This window comes from Leuciscus leuciscus (assembly GCF_965113295.1).
Source record: "Leuciscus leuciscus genome assembly, chromosome: 8".
In the NCBI taxonomy this organism is placed as follows: domain Eukaryota; kingdom Metazoa; phylum Chordata; class Actinopteri; order Cypriniformes; family Leuciscidae; genus Leuciscus; species Leuciscus leuciscus.
In genome coordinates this window covers 16,992,625-17,020,144 of record NC_138732.1, presented here as the reverse complement: position 1 = coordinate 17,020,144, position 27,520 = coordinate 16,992,625, and the positions used below count along the sequence as shown (strand labels likewise).

Genomic DNA, 27,520 nt, shown 5'->3' with positions numbered 1-27,520 from the left:
TAGATTTTTTTTGTGATTTTTAATAAGGTTCAAGTAACAGCATAGATACAACATAAAATATACACACACACACACACACACACACACACACACACACACACACACACACACACACACACACACACACACACACACACACACACACACACACACACACACACACACACACACACACACACACACACACACACACACACACACACACACACACACACACCAAAGTTTAAAACTATTAAAGACAATGCTGCACATTATATATATATATAAAAATAATATTTTGTGATATATATTTATAGCTTCATTTATACATTGGTTTCACTTTTAAGTTTATCAGACAAAGACAGAAAAAAAACAATGAATCTCAGAAATAAACGTTCACTGCATGGAGGATGTGTTTTTGTCATGCACCTGTCAAATATGAGAGTAATCGCACATCTGCTACTCAAATCACAAGTGCCAGTTTTGTTTGGTTTCACAAACACTTAACCCATGACCACTTGCTATAACGGTTGCTGAATTATTGTGTTATTCAGCAAAACAATGTCCACACACAAGGCCGCATTACAGTTTTTTTCGATTGCTAAACGACAGTGAGCACAACTGGAGCTACATGTGCAAAACTCTAACTACAGTCTGCACTGCCAACAGTCACCTGAGCTAAGTTCACATCACCTGCAAAACTCATTCCAAGCAACACAACTCTTAACACACGCGGCTCAAAACAGCCTCAGTGCAGCCAAACACTATGCACAACCCTCACTGAGATAACACACACTGTCACTCAGAACACACTGAGAGTAAAAACACTAGCATCAAACACCAATATAGAAAATACAAACTTTTCATCTTTACAGTTTGAACAATTTCAGTGACTTCAAACAAAGTAATATTTTCTTCAAAGAAAAGAGTGACATTCTTTCACATGATTTATTTAAATTTTTAGAACATAACAATTCTCTAAGGTAAATGAAAATTAGCAGTTTGCTTCAATACTCTGTAGTAATTTATGGAATTACAGTAATAAGAAAAAAAAGGTAGAAACTAAAAGTACATACTGTAATTCGAACAAATAATTGAGGCGCTAATCCTGCCTCTCTATAGCATCAGGCCACAAGACAATTAGTCTTTCTCCTATATATATATATATATATATATATATATTTATATATATATATATATATATATATTTATATACTGTATATACTGTATGTGTGTGCATGTTCACTATCAAGTCTAAAACAAGACACCTGCTTAGCCTTTCAGCTGAAATTGCACTCAGCAGTGTTTGAAAGGCACAAGGCTGAAATCTATTCTGTTTTGAATGTGTGGTTCACAGTTTTGACAGCAGTGTGTTAGCATTTGAACAAAGTGCTGTAAATCCACAGTGTTGTGCAGGTTGTGGTTAAAGTCATGGGATAAGTGTGTAGAGTTTTGAAAACTGTGTTCAAGCAATGAAAAACGAACTAGAGTTTGGTCCACATGAACTGCTGCTGTGCAGACTGTAGTTAGAGTTTTGCACATGCGACTCCAGTTGTGCCCACTGTCGTTTAGCAATAAAAAAAAACTGTAATGCACGGGCTTACCTGGGTTGAAGCCCAGGGGCCTCCCAAGTTCAAGGGCCTCCCATGTTGAGGTTCATGATGAGCTGAAAAGGTCATATTGTTTTGTAACTTGTCAGGTTTTCTGTCAATCACTCTAATCGCACGTTACATGTCTGCTGATTGAGTGACCCACGTGGCCCCATAAGCCCCGTTCACACAGCCAGCGATTTTGTCGCTGTATGTCGCTAGTCTCTATACTGTGAAGTCGCTTGTGGGCGTTGTTGGTGCTTTCGCTCTAATGTTATTGGTAGACTGCTCATCTGGCCACATCTATACAAAATGTATACTTGTATAGATGTATATTTGTGATGTATGCATCTATACATCACAAGTGATACAACTATATTATTTTAATTTGACTAGGAATTAGGCTCAAAAGAAACAGTATGCTGTTAGGAGAGTGTTTTTATATTACCACACAGCAGTGTTCAGTGGATTAAATAATTTACTAGATTAACGATCGATCAATCTACAAATTAAACTCACTCATACTGTCATAAATTACTAAAACGTCATCCGAATTTCACAAATAATAAATTTTCTTGTCCCTAATAGTCAACATAATGCAGGGGAAACTGTAAAATGAACTGCAGCAGTGCTAAACTTGCATCATAAAACTACAACACTCGAACTATAAATGTATGAATTAAACTTACTGAGACTGTCGACAGTTTCTTTTCCATGCATCATTTTATTATATCCATGTTTGTGGTTAGTTACAGTCAAATCATATAAAACAGTGAATTCGCCCTCAAACTCTTCTGTCTTGCCTGCACTTACACACGAGACGGTGACGGGAGCTGAGCTCAACTGAAAGGCTCGCGAAAATCGCTTCTCATTTGCGTAAAGTTGACATTTCTCAACTGTGATGTAGATTACTAGCCTGGAAATCCAGACCTAAATCTAAAAGATTAATGGTCTGGCGTCGACTAATGAAAATCGGCCAGCTCGAGGGGCGGCACCAAGCATGCATTTGAAAATCTCACTGCACGCAATAGGATAACACTACGACCAATCACAACAATAAACCCCATACGCTTAGATACCAGCGGAGCTAACTGGTAGATTATACTCTTACCGTATCCAGTCGGCAAAACAGCAAAAACGTCCTTCTTGCAAAGGAACGATTCGAGCGGCGTCTTCTGTTCCTGTTTTAGATAAAAAGCCAAGTCTAACTCGTTCATTGTAGCTAGCAGCCAAAGCCGTTTCAAACAACTGGTGTTCATCTATAGCCACCTTGCAATGTTTACTAATGACTTCGACGTCGCAGCGCTGTCGTCATCTGTTTAGCTCGCCTCTGGCCCGCCTATATCAGATAACCCGATGTGATTGGTGCAGCTCAGATCGAGGGGCATATTTAATGAGCATTGTTACTCAACACCAGAGTAACTGTGCTCTCGCGAGAACTCTGGATTACCAGGGTAGTAGATTACCTAGATATTACACTTTTTTAAAATGAGACTCTATATATAAAAAAAAATGTCTGTCAGAGAATCATTCAGAGCCATTACTAAGTGGATAGACATGTTTGATTCAAAACGAACCAAACAAGCAATATTTACTTGTTGTTGAGTAATTAAAGATACATACATATTCAAATTTTTAAATATATTAAAATGAATAATGGTATTATAAAAAACATGTACATTTTGAAAATAAATAGTCTATAAGCCTATGAGGTTGAAATTACTAAGAAAAACTTAGCTTGCTTTTTTTTTTTTTTTTTTTAAACCTATAAAACAGAAATGCCACAAATACATTCATACTGGAATACAAACTAAATACAACTAGAGACATATCCTAGAAAGCTAACTTAATTTGACAATCTATAAAGGATCACTTCATCAGCACAGAGCAGTAAAAGTTAAAGAAGATATGAACTCAATGAATCACTTCTTAACAAACCTTTATCAAGTGATCCTGTAATTTATCAGTTAAAAGTTTTCAATGTCTTTTTTGTCTGGAACCCTGAGACGAGGGTTGCTAACAGTCCATATGCATTTGTCAGTACAAGAAGCAGGCTGTAACTACATATTTTGTTATTCACAATGTTAGTTCATGTTATAAGACTTGATTTTTTGCTCCCTTGGTATATATATACAGTGGGTACGGAAAGTATTCAGACCCCCTTCAATTTTTCACTCTTTGTTATTTTGCAGCCGTTTGCTAAAATCATTTAAGTTCATTTTTTTCCCTCATTATTGTACACACAGCACCCCATATTGACAGAAAAACACAGAATTGTTTTGTTTTGCACAAATTTGCTGGATTTTTTTCACATAGCAGCAACATAAACTTAAATTACTCCGTCATTTATGGTTATACAGAAAAAAGAAATATAAAAAAATAATCTGTGATATTTCTACTTTTGTATGTGTCCACTTACAATCAAATCAAAACATTGTGCTTTTGTAAAATAAAGAAAATAAACAGGGTGTGCGTTCTGCCTCTCCGTCGCGGTGAACTTTTTTTTTCTTGAGCACGTCTATAAACTGAAACATAACTCAGCGAATACTTCTCACACATTTATGAGCCATATACCTTTATACACATTTAAGTGTGTACTTTTAAATGATCGGATTCAAACTGAAAACAAATATTCTCTGTTTAAGTAATTTGTATAAAACCAACAGGATGTCCAGTATCTCAAACGCTTGCTAATTACTTTTTAATTCGACACGCCCACTCGCGCAAAAGTGATTCACATGCAAATCTCCACATGGAACGCGAACGCCCTCTTACCTCAAACACAAAACACCAAAACACTTCACAAGTCTCTGCTTTTCGTCGAGTTTGGAAGACAGGTCTGGGCTTACATTGGATTTACCCCCAGAAGAAGAAGAACGCGATTTGAAGACAAGAAAGATGTAAGGTAAGAAATTCTTACTTATTAGTTTATGGTATTGTTGCATAAACTTCACATTGCAGTTGAACTGTTGCTAGATATATGGTGAATATTATACTATTTAGACCCGTGTTTCCTGTTAAATACTGTTTGTGGATATCTGCTCAAACATAGATATGTATAACCATAATGTTTAATATTTTGGAGCGATGGCGTTTGAATGTATCCGCTGTGGGTTTTAATGTATCATATTTTGGAGCGCGATTGCGTTTGAAAGGAAAAATGCACCAAACATTAGGCTTTATGTTTTTACTATTATCTCATTTCATATCATCATAACGAATGGAAACATTTGAAGTAACATATGATAATCAATATATTTTTCTCTAGCGTAGTTGTTCTTGAAATCTTTTGGAAGATTTAATTTATTGTTATTATTATTTTATGCAGCACTGCGTAGCCTATGCCTACAAGGCACAACAAACCTGGTGTTCATTATATATTGTTGGAAACGTGTGTGTGTGTGTGTGTGTATTCTGTGAATTTTAAAAAGAAATTTTAACCAGAAAAATCTAAAATCTATTCCCAAAATCGTGCAGCCCTATAGTTTCTCTTGATATCAGTATGTTCACAGTTTTTTCTTTTTTTTTTTTTTTTTCAGGGACCAGATGCAACTGAGTCCTGCTGACTTCAACATTAACATGAGTCTCTATACATGAACATGGTAAAGTGAAAATCAAACACCTTGGAAATGAAAGGTATGTACAATGTTTTTAGGAATGGCATAAAGGTCTCTGTCTTTGGATCATTGTTTTCAATGTGCTCTTTTGTCATTTGTGTTTTTGGATTGTGTTGTGTTGTAAATAAATCCAAACAATCTAAAAGCCATTCTTTTTTAAATCTCCTCATCCTTTGTGCAAGGTTGCTCTGAATGACAGGGCCTGATCGCTCCTAATAGGGCAGGTAGAGGAGTGTCTTTGTCTTTCTCAGGTGTGAAAAGCTTACATATTCATGAGATGATCACGCCTCTTCGCATATGGCTTTGTCACACAAAACACGTCTTAGAAATTTTAAATCAATATATTGTCTTATCTGAATGAGCAGTCAGGGTGATTTTCACATAGTTTTGGAGCAAATATTCTAGGCTATGTCATACAATTTTCAAAAGTCTTGTGAAGAAATAATCAGTATGGGTTTCATGGCCTTATTTCAGTGAGAATTTTTTTTTGTATTTTCACAAACCACGCATAAATGTCATTATCTCAAAACTACAAACTTTTACATACATGCTGCTGATATATTATTGTAGCAGAGTTTGTGCTGAATACAGTGTAATTAGACTTTAGCCATGAAAATGTCACTACAGAAAAAAACACAAATGTCAGAGCATGTCAGACCACCTCCAGGGCCCAGAAAACAGCTCAGACCTCAGAGGGTTAAGGTTCCTAAGAGCACAGTGGCCTCCATAATCCTTAAATGGAAGACGTTTGGGACGACCAGAACCCTTCCTAGAGCTGGCCGTCCGGCCAAACTGAGCTATCGGGGGAGAAGAGCCTTGGTGAGAGAGGTAAAGAAGAACCCAAAGATCACTGTGGCTGAGCTCCAGAGATGCAGTCGGGAGATGGGAGAAAGTTGTAGTAAGTCAACCATCACTGCAGCCATCCACCAGTCGGGGCTTTATGGCAGAGTGGCCCGACGGAAGCCTCTCCTCAGTGCAAGACACATGAAAGCACACCTGAAGGACTCCAAGATGGTGATAAATAAGATTCTCTGGTCTGATGAGACCAAGATAGAACTTTTTGGCCTTAATTCTAAGCGGTATGTGTGGAGAAAACCAGGCACTGCTCATCACCTGTTCAATACAGTCTCAACAGTGAAGCATGGTGGTGGCAGCATCATGCTGTGGGGGTGTTTTTCAGCTGCAGGGACAGGACGACTGGTTGCAATCGAGGGAAAGATGAATGCGGCCAAGTACAGGGATATCCTGGATGAAAACCTTCTCCAGAGTGCTCTGGACCTCAGACTGGGCCGAAGGTTCACCTTCCAACAAGACAATGACCCTAAGCACACAGCTATAATAACGAAGGAGTGGCTTCACAACAACTCCGTGACTGTTCTTGAATGGCCCAGCCAGAGCCCTGACTTAAACCCAATTGAGCATCTCTGGAGAGACCTGAAAATGGCTGTCCACCAACGTTTACCATCCAACCTGACAGAACTGGAGAGGATCTGCAAGGAGGAATGGCAGAGGATACCCAAATCCAGGTGTGAAAAACTTGTTGCATCTTTCCCAAAAAGGCTGTAGATCAAAAGGGTGCTTCTACTAAATACTGAGCAAAGGGTCTGAATTCTTAGGACCATGTGATATTTCAGTTTTTCTTTTTTAATAAATGTGCAAAAATGTCAACAATTCTGTGTTTTTCTGTCAATATGCTGTGTGTACAATAATGAGGAAAAAAAATAAACTTAATGATTTTAGCAAATGGCTGCAATATAACAAAGAGTGAAAAATTTAAGGGGGTCTGAATACTTTCCGTACCCACTGTATATATATAAAACACAATAATTCAGCAACCGTTATAGCAAGTGGTCATGGGTTAAGTGTTTGTGAAACCAAACAAAACTGGCACTTGTGATTTGAGTAGCAGATGTGCGATTACTCTCATATTTGACAGGTGCATGACAAAAACACATCCTCCATGCAGTGAACGTTTATTTCTGAGATTGATTGTTTGTTTGTTTTTGTCTTTGTCTAATAAACTTAAAAGTGAAAGCCATATATATATATATATATATATATATATATATATATATATATATATATATATATATATATATATATTTTTTTTTTTTATTTTTTTTTTTTTTACAGTGACTGAGAGGGGACATCTTTGGTTCACTTAGTTTTGTCATGGTCATTACATATTAACTTTATATGTATTAACTGACATTTTGTCTATGGTAACGACCTTATGTTGTGGCCACGCGATGTGAAGTTGTGGCCTTGAGATCCTATGTTGAGGGAACTCAACAAGTTTAATGGCTAAACAAACCTGCATGACCTATAGCAAACCTAAATGGATATTATTAATATATATATATATATATTTTTTTTAATTAAGAATGAATTAAGAAATATATTAACCTATATTAAACTAATAAATCAAATTGCTCGAAATATTGCCCATAGACAGCATTCGAATGAAGTTTGTTATTACCAATAAATGTTAAAAGAATATGCAAGAGCATAACATAATATCACCCATCCCATCCCATGGTCTTTTAAATCCAGTAACTAAATGTTTCTTTTTTAATATTTGTATATTATTATTATTATTATTATTAATAGTTATATTATTATATTCATTGTCATGTATTTACTTTATTTTCATTTGTATTTACTTTATTTTCATTTCATGTTTATCTTTACCTAATTGACATTATATAAAATACTTAAAGTAGCTTCCATATGTTTTGTAAATTCTGTAAAGGGCTGACAATCATGCCAATAAAATTTTGACCTCATGACTGTATTTCAGTAGGCTTAGGCTACGCCAGTATGTGTCGATTAATGGGCATCTGTTTTTATTTACAACAGGACACAAAACACTTATTCATTCGTCTACGAAACGCTGCTAATTTCATGTTTGTGATTATAATTACTTACAGTATATAGCCTATTAATCACTAGCCAAAATAAAGTGAAATATTATGGCCTAATAAGTTCAATTCTGTAAAGGGAACTTCCCATAAAGTGCCTATACAGAAGTAGAGTCAAAGCTTTATTGGCATGACTTTCAAGCATTTACAGTATTTACAAAACATAGGCTATATAAATAGGCCTATTAGATAATACAGAGTATTAATTGGGTAAAAAGATGCATAAGATGAAGAGGAAAACCAGGACAAAAATATTTAAAAAAATTTCATCCAGGACAAAAATAAGATACATATCAGTGAAAAACTAAAAACACACACACACAAAAAAAAACGTTGGGATGAGATGAATAAAAAGTCACAAGGGTACATTTTCTGAAAGCTAAATAAATAAGCTTTCCATTGATGTATGGTTTGTTTACCACCATTTGGCCAAGATACAGCTATTTGAAAATATGGAATATGAGGGTGCAAAAAAATCTAAACAGAGAAAATCACCTTTATAGTTGTCCATTTATGTTCGCAAATTTGCTGCGTTCACTCACAAATATATATATATATATATATATATATATATATACAGTATATATACGGTAGGAAATTTACACAATATCTTCATGGAACATGATCTTTACTTAATATCCTAATGATTTTTGGCATAAAAGACAAATCGATAATTTTGACCCATACAATGCTTGTTGACCCAAACAATTTGTTTGCTATTGCCACAAATATACAATGCGACTTGTGACTGGTTTTGTGGTCCAGGGTCACAATATGTATGAGAAAAAGTGTGGAGTGGTAAAGTAACAGAGAGAAAAAAAAAATCTAAATATACTCACATAGGCATATTTTTGAAAAGATTAAAAACAATCAAAATAAGGATATGACATCAAAGAGCTATGAGGAGACTTGGCCCGGCTCCTTTCTTGTGACCACGGTGTGAATCTTTCATCTCACACTACATTAATTATCTTCCCCTTTTTTGCAATCACATCTTGTTTGACAACAATACACCCTCACTAATTTGTCTCTTGTTTTCCGAATATCAATCTGATGCAAGCAGAACATAAAATAAAAAAATAAAAAAATAAAATATTGTACATGCGGTACATGAAGAAATAAAGCTAATTAGTACATTTTCATATGTAAATGGTTCAAATGTTTATTTCTGATATCATTAGACGGTATCGGTTCCTTTTTACATCAAATTGGCATGATGTCTCTGGAAAAAAAGCACAAGCTGCCACGACCATTAATCTCATTTTTTACCCAGCAATTAAATACTTTTATTCAAGTTAACTAATCAGCAAGCATGGAGTAAACGTTCTGTTAAATTTATTTGCTTCTGTGTAAAAAAACAAAACAATTCTGAAGCATTCAATATCGTCATCATGGCTGTTGTCCCAGAAAGCTCATCTCTGCATTGGGGGCTGAACCCCTGTGCAGCTCAGTTATTCTGATCAATTCGTTTAATTTACTCTGCACTTCGATCCCCACCAGCAGTCATTTCAGCTGCTGTATGGCTCATCCTGGGAAGATAATTATTATCGGATTGTTACAAGAGTGAGATTTAAACTCAGCTTGGAACCGCTGGAATCTTGTCAAATGGCGGAACGTTAGACAGGAGTAATGATGCCTAGATAAACCTAACTTCAAATGCTGTGCAAACTTCACAAAGATGTTGTACTCATACAGTGACCAACATTTCTATGGATTAAAATGTTTAAAGGCCAATTTCTAAAGGTGTAGCCACATTGAAATAAACTGTCTCTTTTCATTGTTGTTCTTGTACTGTAAATTCCCAGAGTATTTTAGCAGATGCTGTTTGATCAGAGAAAGTTTATATTCAATGAGGGGCTTTTAATAAGCTAAAAGTAGCAATGCTGCTAACTAAACTTATTTCGTCAGTATCCGCTGTTTTCAAATGAATATCTTTTGCAACAATATACTTTTTCCAATGAGCAATTAAGATGCTTCATTAAAAAATAAATCAGTTTAAAAAAGTCCAAGTACAGCACTTTGACTTTTTCTCTGAAGCAATATTCAAAATATACTATTTATTACAATAATTCTACATAATGACATTACTAATGTAACCGACAAAAAAAAAAAAAAAAAAAAAAAAATTAAATGTGTAGTTGAGATCAATGTCATGTAGTGATAGTGATGCATATATGATGTATAAATAGCTACCTGTTCAATTCTGTTACATTATGATGCTGGCCCTCTAAGATTTCGGTGAATAAGATCTCATCTGGGAGTTAGTCTCTAAGTTAGTGAAGGTAGTCTCTAAAACACCAAAAGGGTGAAAAATATTCACTTGTATTAGGCCAATATTTAATTGCTGTTGATATTTTTTTTGATATGGAAGTTCCCTTTCAAGGGAACTCGAGCTGCGTTTGAGACGTGGTGGGAACGCCCTGCGTGATTGCGTCGTGAAGCACGTGTATAATCAGTCCAATGGAAAGACGAGACGTCATAGGTGACGTCATCGACCAGGAAACTATAAGGCAGCCCCGCTGACACAGATCGCGTTAGCTTCTGTGCCTTCAGCAAGCGCTCTCTGTATATCTGTCCTTGTCTATTTACTGTTGTCTGTCAGAGTTCAAGCACAAACACACACATATATATATATAATGGCGAGCAAGCAAGATTTTAAGCGATGTGTTGTTCCCTGCCCTCGTTACATCACGGGTGGTGACACACATCAGCTTTGTGTTGCTTGTTTGGGAGTGGAGCATGCCCAGTCAGTTCTCGAGGGAGCTGACTGTGAGCATTGCGTTAAGCTGTCCTTGCGGACGCTCCGCTCTCGCCGGGCGTTCTTTGAGGAGGACGGTTCGGTTCGCGCTCCCCGAGGTGCGGGTCCCGCTGCTGCCGAGGCACAGCGGAGGCTTTCATCTTGGGGTACGCATATGGATTTAGTAGCGGGGTTTGAGACGGGCCCCGCCCTTCCTCAGCCCTTACCTGCTGAATCCAGTGCCTCTGCCCAGGAAGGAGCCCGCTCTGCGGCTTCTCCTTCCCAGGTTGAGGCACCAATGCTGCGGCTATCCAGTTCTGAGGAATTGGATGTCGTCAGTGTTGATACAGAAAGGGAATATGAGTCCTCGCCAGCTTATTCCCATGTTGATGAGGAGCTTATGGAGGTTTTGACTCATGCTGTTGCTAAATTAAATATTGACTGGCCAGCAGATGAAGTTGAGAGTGATTCAAATAAAAAGAGTTTGTTAGATGAAAGATATTTACCATCTAAATAATGACCTCTTCGTCGGGAGCTTCCGTTTTTTCCCGATCTCCACACCGAGGTGTCGAGATCGTGGAATAAACCAGTGTCATTCAGAGTACATAATCCACAGACAGCTAACTATAGTAAAATAAAAGATATTTCTAACTATGGTTATTTGACTATGCCTCCGGCGGAAGAGACGCTCGCGAGCCATCTCTCCCCCGAGACAGCATCATCTCTGAAAGCCCCGACGTTACCCACCAAGCCATTAAAAGCTACATCTATGATGGTGGGTAAAGCATATTCGGCAGCAGGTCAAGCCGCGGCATGCTTACATACTATGTCTATTTTACAAGCATACCAGGCTGACCTGCTGAAAGACATGGACAATTGTGAGGAAGTCAGCGCTGACGCAATTCGTCGTGCAACAGATCTATCTCTCCGGGCCACCAAGGAGACGGCCAAATCTGTGGGTCGATCTATGGCAGCCCTGGTGGCCACGGAACGTCATTTATGGTTAAATCTTTCAGATATAAAGGATAAAGATAGATCTGTTCTTCTGGATGCGCCGATTTCGCCTACAAGTCTGTTCGACGACGCTATAAATTGTGTCGTCGATAGGTTTCAAGAAACGAAAAAACAATCTGCGGCGCTCCAGAGGTTTCTTCCTCGCCGGTCCAATGTCCCCGAGACTGCTGTTCGTATTGTTAAATCTGAGCAGTCTCGGCCGTCTACGAGCTCCTCACAGCAGCACAGAGTGCAACAAAAGCAGAGCGTCGCCGCTCGGGCTCCTCCACAACCTGGGGAGTCTGGGTGGCGGTCGCAGTCCAAGCCTGTTAGGGGTAGACAGGATCTGAGGACCGTCGTCTCTAAGAGAGCTTGGACTAAGAAGAAGTCCTGACACCGAGGCTGTCAGGCTTCTGAGGGTGGTCCCCTCCGGGGAGAGACGGTTTCGAGGAACCGTTCCTCCTCGGCGCCCTCTGGGGGGCAATTCTCCGAGGAGAGTTGGAGCGCTGCCACTTCGGTTGTTCCCTGCCGGTTCGCCGTTTCAGGGCACCGAAGTGTCAGCGTCCCCTCCTCGGAGGATCGTAGAACGGTCAGTTCGGTTGTTCCCTGCCGGTTCGCCGTTTCAGGGCACCGAAATGACTGTTCAACCAAATCCAGAGGCCAGTCTCGAGAGACTGGTTCACTTAGCGGAATTTCTGGTAGCGTGGAAACTTCTACCAAATATTTCGCAGTGGGTCCTGAATGTAATAGAAAAGGGTTACAGAATTCAGTTCGGTTCTCGTCCGCCCAGATTTCAAGGGGTACTTGCCACAGTGGTGAACTCCGAGCAGGCTCTGGTTATGGAACAAGAAGTACTGACGCTTCTAAAAAAAGGGGCTATAGAAAGGGTTTCTCCTCCCAGCAGAGAGTCAGGGTTTTACAGACGTTATTTCATTGTTCCAAAAAAGGATGGGGGGTTGCGTCCTATTCTAGATCTGCGTCAATTAAACAGCAGAGTTCCGAAACTCAAGTTCAGAATGCTTACGCTCAAGCAGATTGTGTCACAGATTCAGTCCGAGGACTGGTTTGTCACAATAGACTTGAAGGACGCGTACTTCCATGTATCTATCCATCCTCATCACAGGAAGTTCCTGATGTTTGCTTTCGGGGGCGAAGCATACCAGTATCGGGTTCTTCCCTTCGGCCTAGGTTTATCACCCCGCACCTTTACAAAATGCGTGGATGCAGCTCTGGCTCCTCTGAGACTCCAGGGCATTCGCATATTAAACTATCTAGACGATTGGTTGATTCTAGCTCAGTCAGAGCAGATGGCAGTTCGGCATTGAGATGTCGTTCTGTCTCACATAAAGAGGTTGGGGTTGCGGCTCAACGCCAAGAAGAGTGTGCTCCTCCCAAGTCAGAGGACCACTTTTTTAGGTGTAATTTGGGATTCGACAACAATGCAAGCACGTCTGTCTCCTGCACGTATTTCTGCGATTCTCACAGCCATAAAGGGGGTAAAACTAGGCCAGTCACTCACTGTGAAACAGTTTCAGAGACTGTTGGGGCTCATGGCAGCTGCGTCCAACGTGATCACTTTTGGCCTTCTGTACATGAGACCTCTGCAGTGGTGGCTCAGGACCAAGGGGTTTTCTCCGAGGGGAAATCCATTTCGCACGATCAAGGTCACGCGGCGATGCCTTCGTGCCTTGGTCATGTGGAAGAAACCTTGGTTCCTCGCCCAGGGCCCAGTGCTGGGGGCTTCTTGTCGACGCGTAACGCTCATGAGTGGCCGCTCGGCGAAAGGTCTTTGGCACCATCAACGTTCTTGGCACATAAATCGGCTAGAAATGATGGCGGTATTCAGAGCTCTCAAATACTTCCTGCCAGACCTGAGAGGTCGCCATGTGCTTGTCCGCACGGACAACACATCGGTGGTCTCTTATATCAACCATCAAGGGGGTCTGAGGTCACGTCATTTATGCAGGCAGGCCCATCAGATCCTCCTATGGGCCCAGGGGAAATTGCTGTCACTGAGGGCAGTATATATTCCGGGGCATCAGAATCTGGGAGCGGATATCCTGTCGAGGCAGGGGCTGAGACCCGGAGAGTGGAGACTTCACCCCGAGGTGGTGGAGCTCCTTTGGGAGAAGTTTGGTCAAGCTCAAGTCGATCTGTTTGCATCATCAGAGACGTCACATTGTCCCATGTGGTTCTCCCTAACGCACCCAGCTCCTCTCGGACTGGATGCGATGGTGCAGGTGTGGCCGAGGCTACACCTGTATGCATTTCCCCCGATATCAATGCTTCCGGGTGTTCTGGAGAGGGTTCGCCGGGAAGGGATCCGTCTGTTACTGGTAGCCCCTCACTGGCCGTCTCGAGTGTGGTTCTCGGACTTAGTGTCTCTTCTGGACGGCTCTCCCCTGGAGATTCCTGTCAGGAGGGACCTTCTGTCCCAAGCAGGGGGCACAATATTTCACCCCAATCCGGAGTTGTGGAAACTGTGGGCCTGGCCTCTGAGGGGGCCCGGCTTATAGAATCCGGTCTCTCGACTGAGGTCGTTGAGACCATTCTCCATTCCAGAGCACCTTCCACGAGAAAACTTTATGCACTGAAATGGAAATTATTCTCTACCTGGTGTGGTGTACGTCACCTAGATCCTGTTAACCCCCTGAGGTCGGCTGTATCGCCGGCGATACCAGCTCGCTTTTTTTTTATCAGTGTAAAAGAAACTCATAAATACTCTGTTGACTTTGATTTTCCATAAGAGTTTCATACATCAATCGATTCTGTTAAATGTGTATTATTTTTGTGTATACTCACAATAAAAACAAAGTGTTGTGCTTTTTGCCAAATAAATAAAAATAAAAACGAAGCGAGTTCTGCCTTCTCTCTGCCAGTGTAGTCCATTCTGAAACGTGTCCGAAAATGAACAATAACTGAGCGAATACTCAGTCAAACAGACATACAGACACACAGGCATGAAGCTTGAATTCTCTTCTTTTAAATGAAGTAATTTATATAAAAAAACTAATATTCTCATCTTGTGAAATCTGTATTAAAAGAGAGCGATTCCAGTCGACCTCATTACAGCTAATTCAGATGTAATGTGACACGCCCACGGAGAGCGCGCGCTATTCAAACGCAAATGGCTGAGGCAATCCTGTGATCAGCTCGAGAAAACACACAAGTTTATTTAGATCATTACTTGTTTACACCGTCTTGCAGCGCTGTGAGGAATAATACTAATGGAAAATGTCCCTCAGAAGTGCGGGTATATCGAGGAGCGAGCTGAGGAATACTAGTAAGTTTTTTCCTTCTCACGTGAATTTCTTCACGTGGGTTTCTGTTTATGAATGAATAAACGGCAGAGATGCGCGCTGTTTACCACAGCTGGAAAAGACAGTTTAAATTTAAATCGCGTGTGTGAATGAATGATGATGTTTTAGCAAACTGTATTGCTATACTGAGATGAGTAAAAATCGACTGAATGTTGAAATAAAATGTAGGCTATTTGTATAAGCAACGTATTAAACTGCAAATTAACAATATTCCCTAATATTTAATGAAAACAACGTTACAGTCAGACGAAATATGAAAGACAACATTTTGTTTAGTAGATTTGGGTACAGTTTTTACTGTAGAATATACTGCCACATCAAATAAGCTTTTGTTTAGCAATTTCTATATATAAAATACTATTTTTGTCAAAAATAAATTCATCAACTAAGATGTTAGCTGTTCCAGTGTTGGCTATATTCAAACTAATGAATACATAGATAAAATGTAGGCCTATAATCATTTTTTTTTACAAAGAAAGAGTACACTTGAAATATTGTTGAAATTGTAATTATTGTTGTAATTGTAACCGTTTTAATAAAATAGCAAAACATATTTACAAGATAGATGTAAGCAAAATCTTAAATGGTCAATATAAGTCTTCTTCTAAATATATCTTTTGTCCTTGCATTGTGGTTCACTGTGTCACACCTGAATGAATGGCTAATTATGCAGAGTGGGTGGGACAATGTATTCTAAGGTGTAAACCACTCCTCGTTCACGCCCCCCTCGCATATTGGCTTTCCAAGCAAAACCTGTTTTACATCAATTTAAATCAATGTATGGTTTTATGTGAACGATAAAGCAAGACTATTTTCACATAATTTTGAAGAAAAAACTATAGGCGACGACATCCATTAGTCAAAAGTCTTATTGCCACATATTTAGTATGTGTTTTGTGGCCTTATTTCAAAAACTTAAATTTTTAGTTTTTTCGATAACCACGCATAAACATTATTCTCTCAAAAATGAAAACATGTACATACATGTGGCTCACATATTATTGTAGTCCTGTTTGTGCTATATAGAGTGAATTTACACCTTTGCCATTAATATGTTTATAAGCAACTGAAAAAAGCACAAATGTCAGAGCATGTCAGAACACCCCCAGGGCCCAAAAAACCGCTCAGACTCCAGAGGGTTAACTGCCCTGTTGGTTCAGTTCTTGATTTTTTGCAAGACCGTTTCTCTGCTGGATTATCACCTTCTACCTTGAAAGTATATGTGGCGGCTATATCGGCCTACCACACCCCTCTGGGGGGCACTTCTCTTGGGAGAGATCCTCTAATTATTCGTTTTCTCCGTGGTACATTGAGGTTGAGACCTGCATTGCACTCTAGAGCACCGGCTTGGGATTTGGCCATTGTACTTGAGGGTCTGGCCTTGGCTCCCTTCGAGCCCATTGAAGAGGTTTCAGAAAAGTTCCTCACTCTAAAAACTTTATTTCTTCTCGCTATTTCTTCATTAAGAGAATTGGAGATTTGCAAGCCTTGTCGGTTGCTCCTTCATGTCTGGAGTTTGCACCTGGTATGGTGAAGGCATTTCTTCACCCTAGACCGGGTTACATCCCTAAGGTCCCTACTAATGTTGCGGGGCCAATAGTACTGCAGGCCTTTTATCCTCCACCATTTAATACCCCAGATCAGGAAAATCTTAATCTGTTATGCCCTGTGCGGGCTTTGGATGCTTACGTCCACAGAGCTGCCCTGTGGCGTAAATCGGAACAATTGTTTGTCTGCTTTGGGTCAACTAGGAAAGGGTGCCCTGCATCTAAACAGGTGATGAGCAAGTGGGTAGTTGAGGCTATTTCACTGGCTTATGAAGCGGCCGGACAGCTTTCACCTTTGGCTGTTCGGGCTCATTCCACGAGGAGTATGGCTGCCTCTAAGGCTTTAATTTCAGGAGTTTCTCTTCAAGATGTTTGTAATGCGGCGGGCTGGTCCTCACCACATACGTTTGTCAGATTTTATGATCTAGACCTCCCCACTCCTGGGGCCAGGTTGCTTGCTTCTTAGTGTGCGCAAGGACTTCACACAGAACGAGCATTTGGCATTATGGCGTAGTGGGTATGGGGTTCCCACCGCGTCTCAAACGCAGCTCGAGTTCCCTTGAAAGGGAACGTCTCAGGTTACGTATGTAACCCTGGTTCCCTGATAGGGAACGAGACGCTGCGTTCGCCTGCCATACTTCCTGCATGCCCTGACCGACTTGCTTCAGGCTTTTCAGAAGCTAACGCGATCTGTGTCAGCGGGGCTGCCTTATAGTTTCCTGGTCGATGACGTCGCCTATGACGTCTCGTCTTTCCATTGGACTGATTATACACGTGCTTCACGACGCAATCACGCAGGGCGTTCCCACCGCGTCTCAAACGCAGCGTCTCGTTCCCTATCAGGGAACCAGGGTTACATACGTAACCTGAGACGTTTTCTATACATTTCATGCAAGTATTATGGATTTTTGCAAATTCAAGCATAATATGTTGTAAAACTGATAAAGTGATACTATTGTATAATTAAGAGACAATTTGAATGATAAATGTGGCATTATAAATGCAATTGTGTATTGTTTGTATTTTCAGGGGTGTAAAGGCCACTACTGTTGTCTTTTGTTATCCTTAAAAAAGCCACATTGGTAGGTTTTTATTGTTTTGTACTTTTGTGAGTTCCTAGATTTAAGAATGGAAACTAATTCCAGGTTGTTGTTTTTTTCTGTCTTTAACATTTTTTGTCCTGTTCTGTTTCCTAAAACATTTTCAACGACGAAAAGCCAAAGCTATTTTTAATGCTGTGTTCCTACGGTCACAGTAGGAAATAAAAGACCCTAAATTTAAGTTTGCCTGTGTATTGGACCTTTTATTCCTCTGACAGCAAGCTGTTAGCCCGGCAACACTTATTTTTGGTACCAGGAGTGGTCTCCTTGCTAGCTGTTGGGGTTTTAGTTGGGTTGGTGGCATACCGATATAGACAATTGTAACCCAGGTTACCAGTGGACAGAGACAAAATGCACTTCAAATTAAAAAACAGAGTTAAAATATGAAAGCTACTTTCAGATCAAATATAAGACTGCAAACAAATTAATTATATAGAAATGGAGAAATATAAAATATTGAATGTTATAAATATGTCCAATAGCGTTATCTCCCTTTACATATGCCTCCAATGAGATCGCATTTTGAATGACGTCATGGAAAATTCTGCTATCGCGGCACTTTTAGAGAGCAGCGCATTCTGGAACTTTCTTTTTCTTCGTGAACCTCTGACCTGAGCATATGCTTGTTTTGCTCCGGGAGATTTGAAGCTCCGATTTGAGTCGAGAACTGATGTGAGAGTTGTTTAAATGCCTCTAAATCATTTATATGATGACGATGTAGAAATAATTAGCAGTTAAAATGAGTTGAAGTGATATGATTGTTTAAGTTATGTGTTGACCGCATGTCAATGACGCCATATTAGCGCTAGTTTAAAGCTAATATAGTGTGTGTCGTGTGTGTATATATATCTCTAACTAAGGATTCAGAGAGAAGCAGTTTATGCTCGAGAAAGACATTTTGAGAACGTGTATCATCTGGAACTTCCCGGGTTCCTCCGATGTACATGTAAACGAGTTCCTTGGTGAGTTAATATAGTTTCAATAATTTCAGTATTGTTCAAAAAGGTTCATTAAGGATCATATTAAGTGTGTTACATCAAATTATTGTTTATTTGGTGCAGTATAATGGCAAATTCAGCCTTAAGTGTAAAATGAAAGATGAAATTAGGCATTTATGTGAAATTAATGCCATGAAATGCAATGTGTGTGTTAAATAAGATGCTTACAAGCAAGTATGTCAAAAATTTATTTATTGCATAAAGACAATTTATTGCATAAAGATAATTTATTGTACAGAGTCCTATAAATGGATGTTATTTGCTGTGTTTTATGAGAAGTTGTGTATAATCTGAATTGATTTGTATATAGTGTCGAATGCTAATTGTTTTTTTTTGGCCTTGTGTCTTCAAGGCCAGGTTTTTTTGTTCTTCTGCTTTTGTTTCCATGTGAGTGCTGTGATGTCCAGCTGATGAGTGTGATCCATTCTGCATGTGAATCGGACGAAGTGTGAATCATTCCTGAATTGTGGATTGTCTCAGCTCTTCCTGTGTGCGTAACGGTGGGGTTGGACTGGCGAGCCGCCCATTTAACGAATCCTTTGATTACCCTGTTGAAAGAGAAACCGAAGCCGAAACTGAACTTGCTCGTCTTTGAACGGTAGGATTAGAATCACACATCAGTTTATTCTGTTCTATCCAGGGCAGAATAGGACGACTGATTTAAGTGCCTCACGAACTTTTGGACTGAGTTTACGAACTGATCTGTTCATTGAGAAACATCAGACTTTTGGAATTTCTGAGTATTTACGTTCAGAGTGAACGAGATTTTGTTTTGTTTTGTTTGTTTCATTTTCTATTGTTTTCCTTACGCCTGTGTGAGGTTATATGGGTCCATGTTCAACTAATTGATTAATCATTACAATCTAACAACAAGGTAAAAGAAAAGAAAATAACATATTCAGTAAATTCAAACTTGTTCTTACCTCATCCTTTTGTTTGAGTATTCACTGCTGTTGCACCATCTCTCTCCCCGGACGAACCTAATCTTTTGAGCCCACTGGTCCGTTAGTAAAGTTGACACAAATTTATCACGTGTAACGGGTTACAAGTAAAAGTGGCGAGCCAGCCGGGAGAGAGATTGGCCTGCAGCAATAGTGACTGGTTTTGAGTCAAATTAATAATTTATATACTCAGCAGAATATTGACAAAATGTAAATTGTAAAAAGAGAGAATGTAGATGTCTCAAATGCCGTAATAGTCAGCGGCTTAACATTGACTGAAACAGATCAGGACTTAGAAGCATGGTTGTTGAGATATGGCAGCATTAGTCGCAACCTTCTCATTGATGACCCAAACTCTGAATTCCATCAACATGCCATTATAGAGTTTACTTATAGCTCCGCTATGAAAACACTAATGCCCCTTCTGCCCGTAACAATGGTCAGTACGTCAAACCCAGATACAACTTTCATAGTGCGTGCCTTAAGCTGTGTCTACACTCAAGTAGCTAGTGACAGTGCCACTAAGCTGTATTTCGAAGAACTACAAACTATTGCTAGCGCTAGTGGAAAGTCAATTGAAGAAGTGCTCCAGGAGGAGTTAAAGAGGATGAAAGCTGGCTGCTCTGTTGCTGAGCCCATAGATGCTTCAGGTGATAGAGTTGAGTATCCACATGCTGCAGACTCTCAAACTCGTGATAGCAGCACCACCAGCTCACTGGATGGACCGTCGTCCCCAGCCAACTTACAGAGAGTGACCACAGAACAAGTAGCCCCTCCCTCAATTGAATCTGAGACATCACAAAACCTGTCCAAGGAAAGACCCAGCAGTAGAACTAGCCATCCTGCAGCTACGGTGTTACCCCATCCAGTACTTACAATGGACATGATTGATCCGCCCAGCGTTCAAAAAGTTATAGTTGAACACATTGTCAGAACAAACGACACTGCTACATTACAACCTGCCTCTTTCCGTCTCAGGTCATTCTCTGGGAAAGTTCCTAGGCCAGTAAACGAGCCAGACTTCGACACATGGCGGGCAAGTGTTCAATTTCTATTAGATGACCCCTCCATTTCGGACTTGTCTCGCACAAGGAGAATACTTGATAGTCTGCTCCCTCCTGCTGCTGATGTCATTAAACATGTGAGTCCCCAGTCTTTACCTTCAGTTTACTTGGAGTTGCTAGAGTCAGTTTACGGATCCGTGGAGGATGGAGATGAGCTGTTAGCAAAATTCATGACCATGCTACAGAACCCAGGGGAGAAGCCCTCCAGTTATTTGCACCGGTTGCAAGTTATGTTGAGCACTACTGTAAGGAGAGGCGGCATTGCGGAGAGTGAGCAAAACCGCTGTCTGATAAAGCAATTCTGCCGTGGATGCTGGGATAATGGGTTAATTTCCAGCTTACAGCTAGAGAAGAAAAAGATCAACCCACCTTCTTTTGCAGAGATGGTAGTGCAAATTCGCATGGAAGAAGACCGACAAGCCTCAAAAGAAGACAGGATGAGAAGTCATTTTGGAATGAACAAACAGAGTAATGCCCCCAAAATGAGAACTGCTACTCATCAAATGTCAACATACTCCCAGCATGCAGTTGGTGGAGCAGCTGAAGAGGTGGATACTATGAGGGCTCAAATATCTGAAATTAATGCTCAGGTTGCTGCTATGCAAACCTCAACTTACCAGAAGTGCAAGCCTGATTATTCCAAAAATTCTGAATTGATCCAGCTAAAGAAAGAACTAGTAGAACTACAAGCAGAAGTAGAGGCTATGAGAACATCCATTTCTGGTAAAGTGCCAAAAGAAACCCCAGCAGCTAAGGGAATAGTGGGACTGAAGAAGCAAGTGGCAGAGTTAAAGGCTCAGTTGTCAGCCCCTGACATACCACAACATCGGTCAGGCAAGACTGCAACATTCCAGCATAGGCAAACTGAGAGGGATGAGAACAATCAACTCAGAAGTGGTTCAGTGACAATCACTCGTCCTCGTCCTGGATACTGTTTTAGATGTGGTGAGGATGGACACCTTGCCATCAACTGTGAAAATGACTCGAACCCTTCTAAGGTAGAGGAGAAGAGGCGCCAGTTGAGAGAAAAACAAGCTCAGTGGGACCTAAAGAACCAAGCCACTACTACTCAGTTAAACACCAGACAGTCTCTGTAGCAGGGCATATGGAGACTGGGACAAAGCATCATTGCCCTAAAAGCAAACTGCCAAAAGGACTAATTGGAATGAAATGTACTGCCCAAATCTATGTCGACACAATTGAAGTGAACTGCCTTTTAGACACTGGTTCCCAGGTGACTACCATCCCCTTGTCATTTTACAAAAATAACTTTTCTCATCACCCCATGAAACCCCTGGAATCTTTGCTGGAAGTGGAGGGAGCCAATGGGCAGTCAGTGCCTTACCTCGGGTATGTGGAGTTAACTTTAATGTTTCCCAAAGAGTTTCTAGGAACAGAAGCTGAGGTTACCACGCTAGCACTGGTGGTCCCAGATTTGTACAAATCTCCTCATCGGTACAAATACCTTGGATGCACTTTACTCCAGTTACGTACAAAAAGAGACTGTCAGTCCCAAATTAGCTTCTAAAGGGTATGCAGCCGTACTGAAGACACTTGATGTGAGGCATCGACAATCATGTGCCAAAACCCTTGGGTGTGTGACATTAAAAGGGGCAGTCCCTGAAATAGTGCCAGCAGGATGCACTGCTGTTCTTGATGGAGCCGTCTGTCTGAATTACCTTCCAGCAGAAACACTGACTGTTATAAGTCCTCCCACCATACCTTCTCTGCCAAGTGGTCTTTTAGTTGCTAGTGGGTTGCACGCCTTACCTGTGAGACGTTTCTTCTCCTTGCCTGTGGTAGTCAAGAATGAAACCCAGACTAACATAGTAATCCCTCCCCGGTCTGTGATTGCAGAAATGCATGCTGTCCAGCAGGTGATAAACAAGCCATTAACAAGTGATGTTTCTGAAACACCAGAAAGTCCTCAGATAACTCTCGATTTTGGAGACTCCCCACTGCCCTCCGAATGGATAGAACGGCTATCAGCCTTGTTAAACTCTATGCCTGAAGTTTTTGCTTTGAAGGAAATGGATTATGGGCACACAGATAAGGTGAAGCACCGAATTAAACTGAGTGATGAAACTCCTTTCAAGCATAGAGCTCGTCCCATCCACCCACAAGATATTGAGGCTGTCAGAAAACATCTACAGGAGTTGTTAGCAGCCGGTATTATACGAGAGTCTGAGTCCCCATTCGCATCCCCCATTGTAGTAGTCCGAAAAAAAGACAACTCAGTGCGGCTATGTATTGACTTTAGGAAGCTTAACTCTCAAACCATACGAGATGCGTATGCACTCCCAAACCTGGAGGAAGTGTTCTCCATGTTAACTGGTTCCAAGTCATTTTCTGTTCTCGATCTAAAATCCGGGTATTACCAGATTGAGATGGATGAAGCGGACAAGCAGAAAACAGCATTCGTATGCCCCCTCGGGTTCTGGGAGTTAACCGTATGCCGCAAGGGATAACCAATGCGCCAAGCACATTCCAGCGGCTCATGGAGCGCTGCATGGGTGACTTAAATATAAGAGAAGTCTTAGTTTTCATCGATGATCTTATCATCTTCTCCGAAACCCTTGAGGAGCATGAGCGCCGACTGATACAAGTCCTGAATCGTCTAAAATAATACGGATTGAAGCTCTCACCCGAGAAATGCAAATTCTTCCAAACATCTGTGCGCTACTTGGGCCACATTGTCTCCCAGAACGGTGTAGAAACTGACCCATCAAAAATTGAGGCCATAAAAACCTGACCAAGGCCCCAGAACCTGCGGGAACTAAAATCCTTCTTAGGATTTACAGGATATTACCGTAGATTTGTTAAAGATTTCTCCAAGATTGCAAAGCCGCTCAACAACCTTAAAGCTGGCTATCCTCCGGTTCGAAAGGGAAGAAGGAAAGATAAAGATCATACTTACCTTAATCCAAAAGAGTCTCTGAGTGACAGATGGACTACCGAGTGTCAACAGGCATTTGAAGGCCTCGTGGAAAGGTTAACCTCTGCTCCTGTCTTGGGGTACGCAAATCCTTTTCTGCCTTACGTATTGCATACAGATGCTTGTGCTACAGGACTAGGAGCAGCCTTGTATCAAGAACAGCAAGGACACATGAGAGTCATAGCATTTGCCAGCCGTGGATTAACAAAGTGTGAAGCCAAGTATCCTGCCCACAAATTGGAATTTCTGGCTCTCAAATGGGCAATCACCACAAAATTCCATGACTATCTGTATGGGGCAGATTTCACAGCGGTCACTGATAGCAATCCCCTCACCTATGTCCTTACGTCTGCCAAACTAGATGCTACTAGTTATAGATGGATATCCAGTCTCTCAACCTACAATTTTAAGATCCAATACAGAGCTGGAGCACAAAATCAAGATGCGGATGGATTGTCTCGTCGTCCCAATGGTGAACCATCAGATGATTGGGAATCTAAAAAAGAGCAAGAACGAATCAGACAGTTCACTCTACATCATCTTGGAGATCTTGAAGGCAACACTAATACAATCTTACCTGAAGTAGTGGAGGCCATCTGTGAAAAACATCAAGTCAATCAATCCCATGATTTTCAGTCTTTCCTTTGACCTTGGTAGAGTCTCTGAGCATGAATGAAAAGGCATTACCTCCAGAAATCCAGGAAGAAGATGGCCATGGTCTCCCAGAGATACCTTGCCTGTCTGAAGAGGATCTGATCAGGAAGCAGCGAGCTGACCCTGAAATTAAAGAGGTAATTGAGCACTTAGAGTCTAACAACAAACCTGCAAACTTGAAATTCCACTTACCCGCAGTAACTTTGTGGATGAGACAATGGAACAAACTTGAGCTGAAAAATGGGTTGTTATATCGGAAGAGGATGGACGGAGACAAAGTGTTAAACCAACTGGCTTTACCTGAAGATCTTCGAGGAATTGTACTTACCAGTCTTCATGATGACATGGGGCATCTGGGTCTGGAGCGAACTCTCGATCTTCTCCGTTCCAGATTTTACTGGCCGAAGATGGCGGCCGATGTGGACAAAAAAATCAAAAGGTGCGAGCGCTGTGTTCGTAGGAAGACTCCTCCACAGAAAGTGGCTCCCTTGGTGAATATTCAGACTCATAGGCCATTAGAACTAGTTTGTATGGTTTTTCTGTCACTGGAACAATAGAATCTGTCTGCATCCTGCAAGACTTCAAGTTACGCCCCTTCAAATTATGTCATTTCAAGTTACGCCCACTTCAAGTTACGCCCCTTCAAGTTACGTCATTTCAAGTTACGTCCACTTCAAGCTGCTCACTGTTTTTTTCGACTTAAAGCTGCGCTGCACAGACCGGTCTGTGTATGATATCAAAGTACCGCGAGAGCGATAAGAGCAAACAGACAGTTCTGAATGCTTTTGAATCGCTCTCGCACGAGTTTAACATAAACAGAACAAACAGTGTTTCCCACACATAGACTAATTCGTGGCGGTGTGCCACAGAATCAACACCGGCCGCAACATATTGCGTTTCGTTATAAAAAAAAAAAGAAAGTACGCTCGCTATTTAAAACACGTAGCGTATTCATTCAGCTGCATTTCCTTTCCCTGCTCTCCCTCCGTCTCTCTGTCACTCACGCGTCTCTCTCACAAGCGATTTTTTGTCTCGCCAAAGCCTTATTTGATCGGTAAATGATGTAGATGACTGCTGTGCTTGCGATAGGAATGAGCAGAGAGAGAGAGAGAGCCCCAGTCGCGCGCGCGTGCGTCTTCAAACTGTTTGGCTCTCTCTCGCTCCTTCGCGCATATTAATCAAAATCTTATTAATCAGTTGAGAATTGACATGGTAAAAGATCGGAAGACCGAAGTTTCAAGTGGAGCATTCAGATATTTTTTTCCTGAATTACCGCTGGGTGTGAATTGTAAAAAAAAAAAAAAAAAAACTTTGATTATATTACTATTATTATTATTGAAGAATAATGATCTTTGGTCTTATGTATGTCATTGGTAATTCATTGTGTGCCACTGGTGTTACTGTCTTTTTTTTCTGTCACATTAAATAAAATATCACATGTGACATGATCATTTTACATCCATTTATTCTGCATACACTCAAAAGTTAAGATTTAAACTAAGGATTGCATCATTAGGCTACTTGATTTTAACTGGTTTTCAAATATTTTCATCATTATAGCAAATACATGGTTGCACAAATGAACTAACATCATTCAACATACTTTTAACAAACATGATTAAAATAAATAAAACAATTTCCTTATTTGCTGAATTATTATTATTTTTCTGTACCTCTGACTACATGTGCTTACATTTTTTTGGAAATAATATTTAATAAAAACCTTTAATATATTGCCAAGCTGTCATTTATGTGTATTCATAAAGTCAAAGGGTAATCTAATAATGTGGTTTAAATGTTACACTTACGACATTACTAAATGTCTCTAAACGAGCTGGCATCTTGCCGACAACATCTCATTTTGAGTTTGACATATCGTGTGGTTCTGTGTGATTTGGACAACTTCAGGTTACGCCCACTTCAAGTTACGCCCACTTCCTGTTACTCCCCTCTCTTGCAGTCCGCAGACAGACCCATCTCCACTGGAACCAGACAGCAGTAACACCAAGGATATTTTGGTCATCACAGACCATTTTACCAAGTACTCTGTTGCTATTCCTACTCGTAACCAGAAAGCGCAAACAGTTGCTAGATGCCTGTGGGATAATTTCTTTGTCCATTACGGTTTTCCGGAGAAACTTCTCAGCGACCAGGGGCCAGACTTTGAATCTCGTACCATCCAAGAGTTGTGTAGAATTGCTGGCATCCGAAAAGTGAGAACCACCCCCTACCATCCTAGAGGGAACCCGGTGGAGCGCTTTAATCGGACCCTCTTGCAGATGCTAGGCACCCTGGAGAACAAAAGCAAAGCTCATTGGAAAGATCACGTCAAACCATTGGTGCATGCATATAACTGCACAAGGAGTGATGTAACTGGATATTCACCATATGAGCTAATGTTTGGGAGGCAGCCTCGACTGCCGGTCGACCTTGCTTTCGGACTTCATACCAACCTCCCATTACAGTCCCATTCGCAATATGTGAAATCCCTAAGGAGACGATTAGAGGAAAGCTACAGAGTTGCTTCTCACAATGCATCCAAAATGGCTGATCGGAACAAAAGACGTTTTGACAGAAATGTAGTTGCCTCTACACTTGAACCAGGTGATCGAGTCCTTGTGCTCGAAGTTGAAACACAAGTTGTCAGATAAATGGGCCTCTGAGATCTATGTGGTAGTCCGGAAAGCAGGTGACATGCCAGTATATACAGTCTGCCCAGAAGGGAAAATTGGACCAGTCCGCACATTACACCGCGATCTTCTACTGCCTTGTGGGTTTCTACCCCTGAATGAAATTGAAGGAACAGACCCTCTGAAATTCGTCGTAGCCTAGAACCAGATCCCACTCTGCACATGAAGCGGTTCCTCAAGAACATCTGAGTAGTCAGTCTGAATCAGAGGATGACTCTTATATTGGAAATTCAGGACGCCAATTGGAGTTTAGTACAACAATTATTTCACCTCCAGAACATCCTATGACCGTAGAGAACTTACCTGAAACACAGTTTCTCAACTCCCCTGCTGCTGTGGTAGAACCTGTGAATGAAACCTTACCTGACACTGGAACCCTTCCGGCTGCCGTAGACCTCTAGTAAAAGAAACATTACCTGACATCAGACTAGAAGA

General features: G+C 40.8%; 1 long non-coding RNA gene across 1 annotated transcript in view; it reads right to left on the bottom strand.

Moving 5' to 3' along the window:
- LOC309505241 overlaps positions 1-25,481 on the bottom strand; it is an 81,093-nt gene extending 55,612 nt beyond the window's left edge. The window contains exon 1 of the long non-coding RNA XR_014208377.1: positions 24,942-25,481. This is a non-coding gene — a long non-coding RNA (uncharacterized lncRNA). The remainder of the gene's footprint in view (positions 1-24,941) is intronic.
- Positions 25,482-27,520: the final 2,039 nt, after the last annotated feature.